The sequence below is a fragment of the Saccostrea echinata genome, unplaced genomic scaffold, assembly GCF_033153115.1.
Source record: "Saccostrea echinata isolate AGI-Se365-2 ecotype Australia unplaced genomic scaffold, CSIRO_AGI_Sech_v1 ptg000025l, whole genome shotgun sequence".
Lineage (NCBI taxonomy): Eukaryota > Metazoa > Mollusca > Bivalvia > Ostreida > Ostreidae > Saccostrea > Saccostrea echinata.
The window spans coordinates 2,731,098-2,747,586 of NW_026889774.1; the positions used below are offsets into that span (position 1 = coordinate 2,731,098).

General features: G+C 33.5%; 1 long non-coding RNA gene across 1 annotated transcript; it reads left to right on the forward strand.

Annotated features, from left to right (window-relative positions):
• The first annotated feature begins 13,555 nt into the window (after positions 1-13,555).
• Positions 13,556-16,067, forward strand: LOC133192497 (uncharacterized). The gene is made up of 3 exons (XR_009721815.1): positions 13,556-13,594; positions 15,335-15,500; positions 15,961-16,067. It is a non-coding gene; the product is annotated as an uncharacterized LOC133192497 (long non-coding RNA).
• Positions 16,068-16,489: the final 422 nt, after the last annotated feature.

Sequence of the window (16,489 nt, forward strand, 5' to 3'; positions counted from 1 at the left end):
CCATTGACATCGGGCTTTAAAGCATCATCAGATTTTTAAATATTCTTGGATATGGAAAAATGTTCCTAAAATCTTTTCTTATGCCAAACAAATAAAATTAAAACATATATGATTGACATAATGCAATGTTTTAGTTGTGAATTCCTTAATTTGAAATTGGTAAATAAATGAGCATTTTTGCCGCTATTTGTCTGTAAACATATCCCCCCCCCCCCTGAAACAACAAAAGCTTTGGTATGAATTTCTTAATGCTTTTTGTTTGACGGGGGGGGGGGGGGTTAAATATTTTGTATTTTTCATTGATTTCTATCGTGAAAGTCGTTAGTTTACCAAAAGTATAGAGTTATCTTTCTTTGTTTTCCAAATAAGTTATATTTTGTGAAATTCCATATAAATATCTTTATTTTTTTAATATGAAAAATCATTCAAATATGTTAACTTTTGAAAATTGACTTGCTTGGACTTGACTTGGGAGGTTGGCGGCAGAACAATACTATCGTACGCAGTTCTTTCAAAAACTCCAAATTACTTCGACGAGCATCAAGAAACTTCTCGTATATGTAAATGTTTTTGAAAATTACTCATTTATTATCTAGGCACATGAAGTCTTTATCCTTCCCACTTGCTAGGCATATTTTCTGTCCTTCATAATGGGGCATCGCCAAATGGATGATTTGAACAGTATTTCAAAGCATGAGCTTATTACACAAAATGTGAAAATGCTTCACCAGCAATCTAAGGAGGAGGTTTTTACAGAGGTCATGGATGATGTCATAACTGTCATATTTAAGCCTTTTAAGTTGCAGGTATTACACCTACGATATTTCAGAATAAAAAAATTACAAAGTGTTTGTTGTGACAAAAAATAACAACTACAATAGTTTAAGCAACCAACAACGACCTTAAACCATGTTCAGCTGGCTATTTGTATTGGAAATGAATTGACCAATTTCAATTCTGTGGTAGTCTATGGAAAGGTGCAGGTTTCATTTCTGTTATACATATACACAAAGACTATTCATCTGAAAGTTGCAGCATCTAATCTTTAATCAGGCCTTACATTCACCATTCCGAGCATCCATTGTCCTATCTTTATCAAAGAAGTTACAGAGCCAATCATGAGAGATGACCTCTGAAATTATGAGTACCAATTTATGCAAAGGTATTTTGTAATTATTCAAATAAAGGACACAATCAGAAAAGGTGACATTGTCGTGCAAATGTTATTCTTAAAGTTATGATGTCCTTTTCTTCTCCAAACTATCTCTCTCAAAATACATGCTAAAACAGTGATATCCAATGTCTTCTAAAAATTACAATGTCTAAGGCCTTGAAAGAAGCAGAACCGAGCACTGAAAACATTCTCCAACATTAAGAAGACACCATTCACCGTTGAAACTCAAATATTTTGCAAGCAAGTTCTTAACACAGCCGACAGGCTCTTCAGAGATGTATAATATTAAGTGAAACAGTATTATGAACATCATTCCATTTACACAGTACATCTTTCAGAACATTTGTAGGAGAAACTAGATACCATTGAGATGGTGGCCATCTCAAAGGGCCCCGCTTTCAGCAACGAACATGAAAATGTAAGGTGGCTGAAAAGGGTTTATTTTGAAGAGGAACATTTGTGTACTATTAAGGGATGTGTTGTCCGAGTCTAAAGGGCTTCTATGTTATCCTTGTTATAAAAAATGGCACGAAAATCACGAGTGCTCAATACGTTCTATCAAAAAACGGCACAAAAATCACGAATGCTGCATATCCTCTATGAAAATTGTTGCATATGGAAGGAAAATCACAAAAGTTCCGTACCCTAAGTCAATTGGTAAGGTTTGAGGCTGACTGGACTTATGGGAAAGAAATTGTGCACCAAACAAAGATTTTAAACAGAGCGGCTATCTTTAAAATTGAACCTTGACCTAGAAACTACGTTCAATGGTCACTGCACCTCCATTGACCAGTGGCACTCTGTGAGTGAAGTATGAGCCACATTGGACTAAGAGATAAGAAGAGATGCTCCGGACAAGGATTTTCATATAATTCTCCTATGACCTTGACCTTAGACCTAGAAACATGGTTCAAGGTCACTGCACACCCTTTGGGTAAAGACACTCTTTGGGTGAAGTATGAGCACGACTGGGCCAAGGAGAAAGAAGATATGCTCCGGACAAGAATTTAAACAGAGAGGCTGTTTTTTACCTTGACCAAAAAACTTTGTTCAAGGTCACTGCACATCCATTGACCAGTGGCACTCTGTGAGTAAAGTATGAGCTACACTGGACTAAGGGGAGAGAAGATATTTTCCGGACAAGGATTTTTTATATAATTCTGCTATGACCTTGACCTTAGACCTAGAAACATGGTTCAAGGTAACTGCACTCCCTTTATCCAAAGACACTCTGGGTGAAGTATGAGCCAGACTCAAGGATAGAGAAGATATGCTCCGGACAAGAGATCTCGGACGGACAGAAGGACGGATGGACGGACGGACAGACTAATCACTATAGGCCACCTGCAGAGTGGGGTCCTAATAAGTATCACATTGTGATGACTTATAGCTGGTGTAAATGCATCTTAAGTTATAAAACATAATTTTAAAAAAAATCTAGGTGTGAGAATAACAAATCCCATTCCAGCTTGCACAGTTGCTGTAACAGTCCAACGGTGATCTGGAGAACATGACACTCTCAAAGTGTTTTACAATGGCTAGACGTAAGCAACAATTTCTATTCTTGCAGTATTCTACCATCACTGAATACATTCCTTTCATGTTTGCAGCAATGTCGCTATTGTTATAGTAGAGGAGAGCTTGTGCCTGATCCCCATTCCTTCCGGCTCTACCGAATTTCTGTAGATACTTTTCCAGTGTGGTGGGCGGTCGACAGTGTACTACATTGGAGATACTTGGTACATCTAAACCCATACCCAAAGTTACAGTGGCTAGAATCAGCCGAATCTTGTGATTTTCCTCCATCAACTCTGAAATGATGTGGTGCATCATTCCCTGGGGGTAGTAAGTATGAAACTGTGCGAAGATCTGTTCTCAGGAGTCCTAATATCAACTTGTTGACACTGCTTCTCATTTAATACATGTGCAACATAATGATAAGCATATTCTACTGCTTTCAGACTCTCCATATAAACAATGGTGACAGAGAACATTTCCAGTTCACTCGAGAGTTTACGTGCTATAGGGGATATAATTTCATCAAGTTTTTCTCTAATATTCAAGTGTACAATTTAACTCGACAAATGAGATTTGTTTCTCCTTGTTGCAGAATGAAAGAACATATACCTAAAATGGAAAAAAAATCTGCCTTTCACTTCGCCTACTAGATATCCAGTGGGCATTCTGTTGAATCTTTTGAATTTGTTACACAAACTTTAACAGGCGTTTTTCCCTGTCCGATCAATGAGGATGGGGTAACTGTAGAAAAAATATCTGCTATGAGAGAGTAGAAGCTGCTTAAAGCTGAAAATCTACACGTGAAAAGAATTTAAAGTGAAGGGTGAGAGCACAGGTCTTAGTGTTTCACGTTGTAGGAATGACACGAGGAGATTTGCAATATAAGAGATTCCGGCCTGAATCTAAACCGCTGAAAAACATCCGCCCCTATCATAACTTCTAAAGAAATTTCGCTGTCTACCAAACGGTAGTGAGCGACACGTTGACGATGTCGACGATGGCTTCTGTTTGTCATCGCCATATTTGAGGTTTTTTAGGACTTAAGTTTACTAAGAAGGTAACTTAATTTTTTTCAGTTTGAGTAAGAAAAAGAACTTTTCGAGAAATGCAATATTTAGAGTTTTTTCAAATTTGAAATTTTTCTCAGAAATTTTAGTGAAAACTCAGACTTAAGTCTGATGGTAGCTAAAATGTGTATCTATATACTGCAAAATATGAAATAAAATTTACGTAGTCCAGTGGTAACCACGTCAAAAAAGACAAACCTTTGAAAGCATTGTAATTAACATAGCTGTATTCAGATTCTGTGACAAGTGGGGATGCTTTCTATTTCTGTTGGTAGTCAAGAAGCAGTCCCTTCCCTGTCCTCAGCAAGTCTGAACATTTGAAAATAAATCATCAAATCTATCACAGAATTTCAGAAATGCAAATATTATAAACTCTATGTTTAAATGCAAAAGTTACCTTTTTTGATTTCTTTTCTTGTCTCTTTTTTTTTTGAATGTCAATGATGTTGTAACGGCCCTTAATTGCTGTAGTGTTGTGAAATGTCTTATTTTTGAAAGTTTTTCTGTATAGTGGCCAGGCAAAGTCCAAGGCGATGGTTTATCTGTATATCATTTCTCTTTCTCTCTCTCTCTTTTTTAAACCTTGCCTGTAAACCATATTATAATAAATATTCATTTTTTCCTCTTATTCATGAATTGTGCTTACAATAGAGTTTTTATTCTTTTTTTTATGGTAAAGAAATCTTACAACACCCAAATATTTTTCTCCTCTGTTTTTTGGGTTACACAGAAGAATTGAAAAAAATTACATTTGTTATTATGATAAAGATATTTTAAAATCCTGAACTAGTTTTTCATCTCCATTTATTTACCATTATTAATTTTAAAACATCGAAAATTTAGATATTGTAATATATTTCTAACAAATTTATTTAACATGTACTATCATTTAAATATGACGAGGCCCAAGGGCCTTAACGGTCACCTGAGTATAATACAACAATTAAGAGGATCCGTAAAGTAAAAAATAAACTGATAGATGAAGCTTTGATGCCCAAAAGCAAGAGAAATAGGATGATCAGGATCAATGAAATAATTAGTATAGTATTCAGTAACAACTCGTAAATAAAATTCTAATCTATTCCCAATTGATCACTAAAGCAATGCAGAAAATTAATAAATTATTAGTTCTTCTGTACCACTTTTAATCCCACCTCTCACATTGGCCTCTCTTGTTCTTTGAAGAACATTTAATGCAAGTTATTTTTGTTTCATTTTGATTGATGTATTATTTACAAGTCTACCTGATCATTAAAACTATGAAAATACTTTTTGTATTAGACCATATCATTTTCTTAGATAATTCTCTTAGTCTATTGACTTTCAAATACATTATTTACAGTGATTAATTATCAAAAGTGAATGGCAAAGGGGAATAACTTCTCTCAGTAGAATTCAAACAAGCATTCTGAGAGTATTGCGTTAGCAATACTAGTCCCCTACCGGGAAGTGTAATCTGGTTCCCGCTAAAAATTGAAAATGCCATAATTCCGTCAAAAATTAATGAAGCGAGACGAAATGCGAACTTGATCTATAACTCATCAAGGTTAAGTCAATACCAAAAATCAGATCAATATCTGCAAGCGTTTAGAAAAAAAATGCGGAAAACCCTGAAAAATTGAAAAGGTCATAATTCCGTCAAAAATCATTGAAGCCGAACGAAATTCAAAGATGATCTGTAACTCATCAAGATACGCTCACATACCAAAAATCAGCTCAATATCTGCAAGCGTTTAGAAAAAAAGTGCGGAAAACCAAGTGGGACAGACTGGCAGACGGACAGACTCAGAGGAAACCTATAGTCCCCTCCGGTTTCACCGGTAGGGGACTAATTAATTGAGCACTGGCCAGGTCCAGAACACTTGACCAAATGGTCCGGATGTCCAAAAAATCTGGTAAAAATATCCTTGCTTATTATAACTTCTTTTCCGTTTGCCTTCGATTTGCCAAGGAACAGAGAAGATTTTCAAAGAACTACAATGCTGTTTTAATTAGTATAAGATATTAATTCACCACATTTGGTTTTTAAAATAATATTCCGAAAAAGCTCAATTGAATTCAGTTAAAGATCAAATGTGTATTCAAATATGAGCGTTTTTTTTTCATAATCCATTAAAAGTTACTTTATCACAAAGCTGCTGTAAACCACACGTGCTCCGAAAGTCACACAACTCGTAATACACCACCAATTAAGGAATGTCTACATCTTCCGATTTCTATAGTTCTTTTAACTGCAGTCCGAGTTTATTGCCTCCTACTCCGGTTATCCCTTCAAACCATATGCGGCGTCGATATCAGGTATGACATATAGCCCTCCATCGAACTCTCGTCAACTGACCCTCAGCCCCCAATGGTCGTCAAATGACCCCCAGCGCTTCCAAAAGTAAGGACTGACATGAATTTATTTTTTTAAAATCTTCATGCGTACCTTCAGGCAGATATCATAACAGTATCACACCCAAGGTTTACCTCAAAACATGACCGACCCAAATAATTCTCGAGTTTCCCTTGATTGCAGAGAGGTAGGTGCCCACATGTTTTAAGAACAAAAACTTTTCCAGAAAAAGTAGATGAAAAAAATGAATGAGATCAATAATTTTTTCCTAAATTTTATTTTAGGATTTAGTGATGAGGCCCAACACATGGCTTCCAAGCACCCAAGTGACTTTGATGTACACAAACTTTGATGGATGGGTATATATTTTTTTTGGTGCTATGTTGAGTAACAGTAGTACTACAAAATATCAAAGTAAAACAACTGAGAAGTTTGTTTTGAATGATTGAGACCACACACTTCAAGATGAGAAATTTTGTAAAGAATATATAGCAAAATATACTACTGTTGTGCAACCTTCAGTTCAATTCTCTACTATTCGCTCTACACCAGATTTACCGTTTTCCACATAGTTACACACAGGATGAAAAACCAGGTTTCCCAAATTTGGAAACCCGATGGAAACATATGGGAATCGTGACATCAGTAGTTTCCATATAGTTTCCATTTTATGGAAACCACATAGTGGTTTCCCCGTAGATTCCCGATATGGAAACAATCAACCTGTGGTTTCCCGTAAGTTTCCCAATATGGGAAACCGTGGAAACATGCAGTAGTGGTTTCCAGGTAGATTCCCGATATGGAAACAATCAACCTGTGGTTTCCCGTAAGTTTCCCAATATGGGAAACCGCGGAAACATGCAGTAGTGGTTTCCAGGTAGATTCTTGATATGGAAGCAATCAACCTGTAGTTTCCTGCATGTTTCCCAGATATGGAAAACACGTATGCTGTGGTTTACACCTATTTTCCCGATAATAGACATTTTGGAAACGTGTATCAAAAGAATAATTTAAAAAAAGCTGTTTTGTAATTCTGTGTCATAAAATTGAACATTCTGTGACAAATTAAATATTTTTTTAACATTTTAGTCTCGGTAAAACTCATAAAGACACGTGAATTGGAATTATAGTAGTAAGAGAAGAATAAATACAACTTTTAATTTTAGAAAAATCAGTGTAAACTGTTCAGATAAAATTCAATCATTGCGCTAACCTTGTAATCGCGGGCACCTGTTCTCACGTGCCACAGGTGGAGACACGTGTCGCGAAGACACCTGCGACTGTGTATTTTTTGTATATTCTATGTGATTTGAGAGGGTTTTCTACCTAAGGGGAACAATGGGCTGTGGTCAAACATGTACATACACATAGTCTCCACAAATTCAGTTTAAATTTAGGTGATAATTGCTGGCCATTGATTTGATGTAAAAAAAAAAAAATTAAATTATCAATAACACCACAGAATATTGATAAAATAAACTAAATTAATTTTAAGATGTTCAATGAGAGAAGAAAAAAAAAAGAATTGTATTTTAATTTTTCATTACTGATTAAAAAACAAAATTTCCTAGCCGTTTAAAAATTCTATATACTCTTCTATCGGTCTAGAATAAATCTAAATTCTCGTTATGTGTTAAATCGTAATTCCTTTTCAAATAAATTTGTAAGTGCATAGATAAATGAAATAAAATTTCTTAATCGGTAATTAACGAATCGTCCTTGTTTGACATCAATGTAAACGTTGAATATTGAAAACATAGAAAGAATTATTAATTATCAACTTTGTTGCCTGCTTAATTGTTTATGAGATATACAACATAAGAACTAAATTACTAATGTTTTGTGTGAAATTCGTATATAGTCCTCTACAAAGACATGTATAAGATAATACAGCAGAATAATATTCATATACAAAATTAATGAGTGTTAACTAAATAACTTATTTTTTTAATTTATATCTGTACACAGACCCTGATGTAGTAAATGTCTTCATTTTTCGCAGGAAATTACAATAATGCTGGTCTTAAATGCATACATGCACGTATATTTAATTTAGTCATTTTGTGCACAGAGACCAATGCTGGCTCTAAATAAAGAAAAGTCTATAATATTTATATAACATGATTTTCTTTTCCTTAAGAACAACGTCTTCTGAAGAACTGCATGCTAAGGCAATTCATTGAAGAAAAAAAACCCAATAATTTATTAATTTGTTTTACACGTAGATGCTTAGCGAAAACTTAATATTTTTAAATCGTGTATTGTGTTAAACAGAAGGTTACCCCTTTCAAATTTAAGCCCCCTCCCCTCCTTCAAAATATGGAGAGAAAATAGTTTCTTTCGATATTTAGGTATAATATACTGATGTGGTGATTGTCAATACTACTACATGTACAAACATTTCTTTATATATGCCGTCCATTTCTTGATTTTTATACCCCTACATGTACCATTACATATTTAAAAAAAAAACTGCACTTAAAACTGTCTACTCAAACCACAGGCCTGTATAATTTCAGTTTGGGGCACAAACTTTACCAGAAAGTTCTTAACTAGCAAACCTTACCAGAAATTACCAGAAAAAAGATATACATGTATGAAAGATACAGGGCGGTACTGGCTGAACGGCTAAAGCCACGTATATATATATATATATATATATATATATATATATATATATATATATATATATATATATATATATATATATATATATACAGCCCTGCACATCAAAGAGTATTTTCCAACAAATCAGATGATCAAATATTGACTAATTGTTACCAGTCACGACTAAAACTCTGAACGCAATGGACATGATTGTAGGTTACCTGCAAAAATTTTGGGCTTATTTTAATTATGTGTTTCAGGTCAGTAGCAACAGTTTCAAAAGTGGGACCTTGTGTTTACTCTCCTTTTTTATAAATCAATTTTCAAATTTAATGTGAAAAATTCTGATACATTATAACGGTGAGAATTATCTTAACTAAAGGCAAAGGTGTTTGAAGTAAAATATAGCAAATAGAAAAAAGTCCAGCAATTTCGTCCACTGATTATTATTGATATCAGGCTAAAATCGAAACCAAAAAAGGAGGGGGTTCAATAAAGTATCTAAAGCCGAACAAGAGAAAAAAAAATCATCAGATCTTTATTATTCTTGAACCGCCCTTGCTGGTAATTAAATTATTTTGTATTGATTTTCACAAGTGTATACTAATCTAACATACCCTGATTCCTTCTACTAACAAGCAATTTTTGACACCGAACTTTTCCATCATCACTAAAAATAAAATACTGTTCTGTATACATGTCATGTAGTTCATTTGCATGCCAAATGCAGATCGAAATTTACGGCAGACTTCAAAGGACAACATTCTTGTCACAAAATAATAAACAGCTGATAAAGAGTCATTATACGTTTAATTTGAGAGGCGCAACAGGAAATAAGCTTTGTTTTCTATACTGCAAAAAATATGTTTAGGGACGTATGGCATGTCCACTATGCCCCCCCCCCTCTTATTTTCTACGGTCTTCAACTAATGTTCATTTTCTGACGCTTCAAATTTTAAAACATGTATACATGTATAAAGGTTTAACATCTTTTGTTGTGACATTATACATTAATCAGAATAATGAATAATTTAATGAAAAAGTAGTGGGGGGGGGGATAACCGGACATTTTCTGTTTGGATGGGCACTACCTACCAAGCCCCCCCCCCCCCCAGTCAATTAATTTGAGGGGTCACACCAGAAACATAAAATGTCTCTGGTTACCCTCAGAAAAACGCTTTGTTTTCTATAGTATACTAATTATCAGCAAATTTATTGAGGAGCACCCCCTTTCTATGAACAGTGAAGAACTTCACTATGGATATGAACTCATAATCACCGTTACAGGGAAATTATATTATATATAAAAAATTTTATTACCCTCTAACATAATTAACGTAAACAGGTTCCGTTTCCCATAATGCGTCGCTCTGCAGAGGCTTTAATTTCATTGGTCAATTTTCACGAGGCGCCATTTTTGGAGTTGAGCAAGACGGAGAAGAACTCAGGTGTAAGGTGCAAATGTGAAAAGTTAACGATGTTTTCGCCACCCAGTGTCTTTAAAACTATGAAAAATGCAATGATCAACATCCAAGGTTTAGTGTAAGTATATTTTCATATACTTTTTACGGTAAATAATACTAATATTGGGCAGAACAAATCTTTCCCATCGAAGACCACATTCGTTTTGACGCCATTTTGAAAAGTTTGATATCAAAGTTTTAAATATTTTAGTTTACATATTGCAAAAACGGAAAGAGAAACTTGAATTACACAATATTTAGTGTTTTACGTTCAATCATAGATATATATAGATAGTAGACTTTGTATAGTTAGGCCCTATGGCACCACATTTGTCTTTTTCCATGCTGTATAGTTTAAAATATATTTATTCATTACAAATGAAATGGATTGAACAGCAGGCATAATGCCTTTAATCGTTCTCTCCATAGGTCAAGGATTGATACATTTAACATTGAAAAACGGTATGTAAAATAGATCATTAATTGGTACATATATATAAGGTAATGCTGTATGTTGTATGTTAACGTTTCGCCTTTGTAGATTTTTTTTAATGAAAATGAATGCTTACTATAATAGTTCTCTCTCTCTATAAATAAATGAAAAGTGTATGATTTTTTTTCGTTGTTAAATCGGATAATAATGTTTTTACCGAATATGGTTTCTTTGTTAATACGGACAAACATATATCCGGTTTGAATACATGTGTTCTCGGAATGCAACTTCTTGTACTTTTGGACTTCTGGAACTTTTTATGATGTAACGACAAGGTAAAAATGAATTATTTCTCCTTCTAAATTACGATTAAGTCACCAATATTTAAACAAAAAGTGTCCGCAATCTCAACTTATCATTATTCACGAAGGACATCATCATCGATGGAAATTTAAACAGTTAAAAGAGAGAGTTCTGACTATTGTTAGCCGCCTTTATTTGGCAGATAAAATTAGAAATTATGAAGAATCATTATAACAATTTAAATAGATTGTCTGTAACTAAAGTTCATATACATCTTACAAAGTCATAGCACAACCCTTATTCATATGCATAATGATGATATGTATAGGGAAAATGTATTGGTTTTAAAGTACTGTCTATAATAATATAACAACTATGTAAGAAACAAGTGATATATTGTAAATTGAAACAATTTACTGTTCAAAAGACAAAATTTCTCATGTGTGACCTGCTGAGAGATTTACTGAAAATGTTAAAAATAATAAACCTACAAGATGTACAAATATTGATCATTTTTGATAGTATTTCAAGTAATGCAAATGAATCATCTGAGTAACAATCATCAGTTATTGATGGTGGTCGCAACATCATAGAAGTCTAATGGTAAAAATAAGTGAATCCTCATTTGTTTGAAATTTTTGTTTGATATATGTTGTATCATAACGATAAATTTTTGTTTGTTTATTTTATTCCTCCCTGGTAGTTGTTGAAGTTTTGGCTATTATTAAAAATACTTTTGTTTGTCAATGATCAGATGTACTCAGGGTTGTCTTTAAGACCCGGGGGTCGAGGAATTTCCCCACCTTTAATGATGTAATCCCCGGGTTATTTCGATATTCCTCCTAAACTTCCCAGTAAGGGAGGAATCCCAGTTCCCCTCTACTTTTTAAATGTCCCCTTCTATTTCAGTTCTTAGGGACAACCCTGTATACTTCGACCCAAATTTTGTAAAATGGTAAGGTAGGTAGGTAGATTTTTTTTTGGCAGTATCTAACAAATTGATTTTTTGTCATACAAAAACACAGAATTAGAAATTTATTGATGTATCATTACACAATGGACAGCTAGACAGATTTAATATTTATTGCTTTCAATAAAACAAGTGTCTTGGAGAAATTATAAACCTCAACTTTATAATGAAACAAACTTTATTTCCCTGAAGCCAAAAAAAAAAGAAAAATATGAAGTAAAATTAAAACACTTAAAAAAATGATTGGGTATGGGTGATTTTGATGGATCTTTTGGAGTACATCAAGCAAATTATTCATAGCTCACCTGAGCTAATGGCTCAAAAGAGCTTTTCTGATCAAAATTTGTCTGTCGCTGTCATTGTCGTAAACTTTTCACATTTGAATCTTCTTCTCAAGAACCACTGCCAATTTCAATCAAACTTGCTACAAAGTATCCTTGGGTAAAGGGGATTCAACTTTATTTAAATGAAGGGCCATATCTTCTTCTAAGAGGAGATAATTACAAATAAATGAAAAATTAATGGCATCATTTAAAAATCTTCTTTTCTGGAACCACTAGGCCAGGAAAAATTAAACTTATTTGGAAGCATCCTCAGGAAGAGTAGATTCAAATTTGTTTAAATCATGACCCCCGGGTGTAGGGTGGAGCCACAATGGATGATCAAGTTTTACATAGGAATACATAGGATAAAATCTTTGAAAATCTTCTTCACTAGAACCACTGTATCAGGAAAGATGAAACTTATGTTAAAACATCCTCAGCTAGTGTAAATTCAAGTTTGTTCAAATCATGACCCCCGGGGTAGGACGGGGCTACAATGAACGATCAAAGTACATAGGAAAAATCTTAGAAATTTTTCTATTCAAGAACAGCAAAGCCATGATTCGTCATATTTATATGGAAGCATCTTCAGGTAGTGTAGATGCAAGTTTGTTCAAATCATGACCCCCATGGGTAGGGTGGGGCCACAATGGGCGATCAACGTTTTACGAACGATACTGTTACATAGGAAAGATCTTTAAAATTCTTCTCAAGACCAATATCGTAAAAATTGGTCATAATAATATAAAAGCATCCTGAAGTAATGTAGATTCTATTTATTCAAATCATGACACTCCCCCCTCCCTCCCCAGGAGAATAAAGGGACCATAACAGGGGATCACAGTTACACAGTAAAACTCGTTTAGTATAAACACGGATATTGCGAATTCACAGATATAGCAAAGTTTTCTTGGATCCCCAGGTAAATAAATTTTACTAATTCCTTATATGGATATAACAAATTAAGGATATAGCAAAGTAATTTCACAGGTCTCAGTGACTTCGTTATACCTGAGTTTTACTGTAAAAAGGAAGAAAAAGGATATATTGATAAAAATTTTCTTCTTAAGGATAGCAATGGTAATATGTGTCATATTAATTCAAAAGCATCCTTAGAAAGTGTAGAATTCATAACCACCCCCCCCCCCTCTCTCTCTCTCTGAACCACTTTTATATTTAAACTTTTAAATACTGAACTGATTTATGCTTTTTTCTACCTAAAGTGCTCAGGTGAGCAATGTGGCCCCTAGGACTCTTGTTTATTGTTGGTCTTATATGTGAAATCAGAATGCAATACAGTGTAGTAACTGTACATAATATATTCTTTCAGAGAGAAGAAAACTGACATTAAAGGAGAACCAGTAACTAAAGATGTATGATGAATCAAGATGTGATCATGTGGTAAGTGGTAATTAATTCAGTCATAAATAGGCATGTATGACAATTGCATTAAAAGAAAAGAACTTGATTCCAATTTTAATTGGAATGTTGAACTACCAGCTGCAAACTACAACTGGTTAGGCATAATAAAAAAATATGTTTGTTTATGGTTACCCGACTGACCCTATATCTAATAGCCAACCCAAATTTTTTTTTCATTGTAAAAATCCATAAGTCACTCATTTGTCGGTTTAACTTTTACATGCATCTTAATCGGTCAAGCGTTTGAATCGAAAGTACTAAAAATAGTTAGTGCAACATGGAATTAAAGAAGAAATACAAGACAGTTTTTTCATTGTGTGGTAGCTGTAAGGCAGTTGGCAAGAAAGATATTGTCTATCGCCTATATGGCAAGCCCAAACAAAAAATAAAACAGCACCACACAATGGTAAAACTGTTTTGTATTTCAACCAATTCATGTGAATTTGTGTATAAAAAAATTCAATAAAATAAAAAATTCCTACCAACCGACCCTATTTCATTTCAGCATGTAACAGTAAGCAAACATATTTTTTTGTTTGGCCTTATGTAATTGTATGGCTTGGAGTCACTTCTCTATAAAATTTTCTGTCTGGATGATATCTAGCATAATATACACCATGCAGTGAGGATTTTAGTTCACCCGAGCTAAAAACTCAAGTAAACTTTTCTGATCATCTTTTGTTTTGTCTTTTGTCCATCAAACTGTCTATCCATCAGTGAGCTTTTCACATTTTCAACTTCTTCTCAAGAACCACTAATTTTAACAAAGGTTGACACAAAGTAAGAATATTTTAAATTGTACAGAGGAAGCCCCCACCCCACCCCCCACCCCCCTTCACCCCAAGGGGAAATGATCAATTCTTTCAGATATTATTGATATGATCATAAGACATTTTTGAGCAACTCATTATTTTGTATTCTGTAGACTTTATTTTAAGAATAATGAATATTTGTTTAAGAGTCCTTCTGTCAAGGTTTAAAGTTCAATTAAAATTATTTTGTGATACATGTATTTGAGGATTCGAGATATCAGGAGTAAAATATTTAAAAAATACTTCCAAATTACTTCGACATATCTATGGTATTCGAGATGCCAAAGTTCAACTGTATGGCTATGCTAAAGTAGTAAATATTATAACTTACTAAAACTTTCTAACATTGAAACATGTTAAATGAAACAAGACAATAATGAAAAATAAAAATTTACTGATTTCTGGCTGGTCAGTATTTTGATGACTGTAATTTCTAAAATATTCAATGAAACACTTTGAAGCTTTAACTGTAGGTATATGTTAACTAAATATACTCTAAGGTAATATTTATAAATGAGAAGTTTTGAACAAACATTACAACATGCATGTATGTAAATTGGGGGTAAAAATTTGTTACCGGTAATGGCTATTGCCTTAATTTTCAGTGACATAAAACAAGATTTAGAATGTAGGTAAATAATACTAGTATGTGTCTGTACATATGATATAGCATATACTGTGGTAGAACTTGTACTGAATGTTGATTAGCTAAATCTTGAATGGCTGATATGTTGGTCGTTTTTTATGAAATTTAAATTATATGTATGTAAACTGAGTGTACATGCAACATAAAATTATTCAGAAGGTATTAAACATGATTAAAGTATGTGTATGCAATGCAACATATGATGAATTCATATTGACTTGTAAGGATATAGCTTATCATGTATGTGCATTGTTTTTTTAGGGTCCTGTTCTGCAGATGCCATGAGATGATCTTGTCTGTCCATCTGATATCACTTGTCCTGAGTATATTTTCTCTCCTCTTAGCCCAATCTCACTCAAATTTAACTCATAGAGTGCCTGTGGATGGAGGGTAAAAGGTGACCTTGGACCAGTTATCAAGGTCAAAGGTCAGTATCAAAACACACTATATATCTTTATTTAAAGTCCTTGTCCACAGCATAATTTTTCTCCCTTGGTATGATCTGGCTTGTGTGCCATGGGATGAAGGGTTTTTAGTGATCTTTAACAAAATTTCTAGGTCAAATGTCAATAAGAAAAAAAAAGATTCATAATATCCTTGTCCAGAGCACATTTCTCTCCAATTCACTCAACTAAAAGCAGTGTATGAAATGGTCATACATGTATGAGATGGTCATATTCTGCTTTAATATTAATCTGGCTTAAAACCTTACTATGTAATGTTCATTATTCGGAGTTCATGGTCATTAAATTTAAAGACTGAAACTGATTATAATCACTGATATTGGTACATTAAAGGACATTGAGTGATCTTGTAAGATTTCTAAATAATATTCAAGCATACAATTCTTACATCAAATAATAATTTTATATGAAAATATATTGCAGATCGCAGATGATGTGAAGAAAATACAAAGGAAGCTGATGTTGAAAGAAGTATAGAGTATTTAATGAAGTTTATGAATGGACTTAGATGTGAAAGACTACTTCATTGTTTACCAAGATATATAATTTGATTTATTTTGTTATCATTTTCAAATAATGTTTTTGCACATCAAATGAATTATTAAACACATGATTTGATAATGCTTTTTCCTTTTTATACATTTTCTTGATAGATTTTGAAAAGAAAACACAGTCTACCAAGGAAATTAATAATATATATTTTGATTTAAACCTGCTGTTCTCTTTTCACATTCTAGACAAGAAAGATTTACCATGGTAAATACAGGGATCCTTGAGCTTCCAGTTGCTAGTCGATCATTTTTCGAAATTGAAATGCTCAACCTACCCTGTAGTTTCCATGGTATGGAAACTATTACACCACAATTACACATTGCTTCCCGTCTCAGAAAAATAAGGGAATCTTGAAGTTTCCCTGTCATTTCCTTTTATGAGACACCAGATAATTCCACCA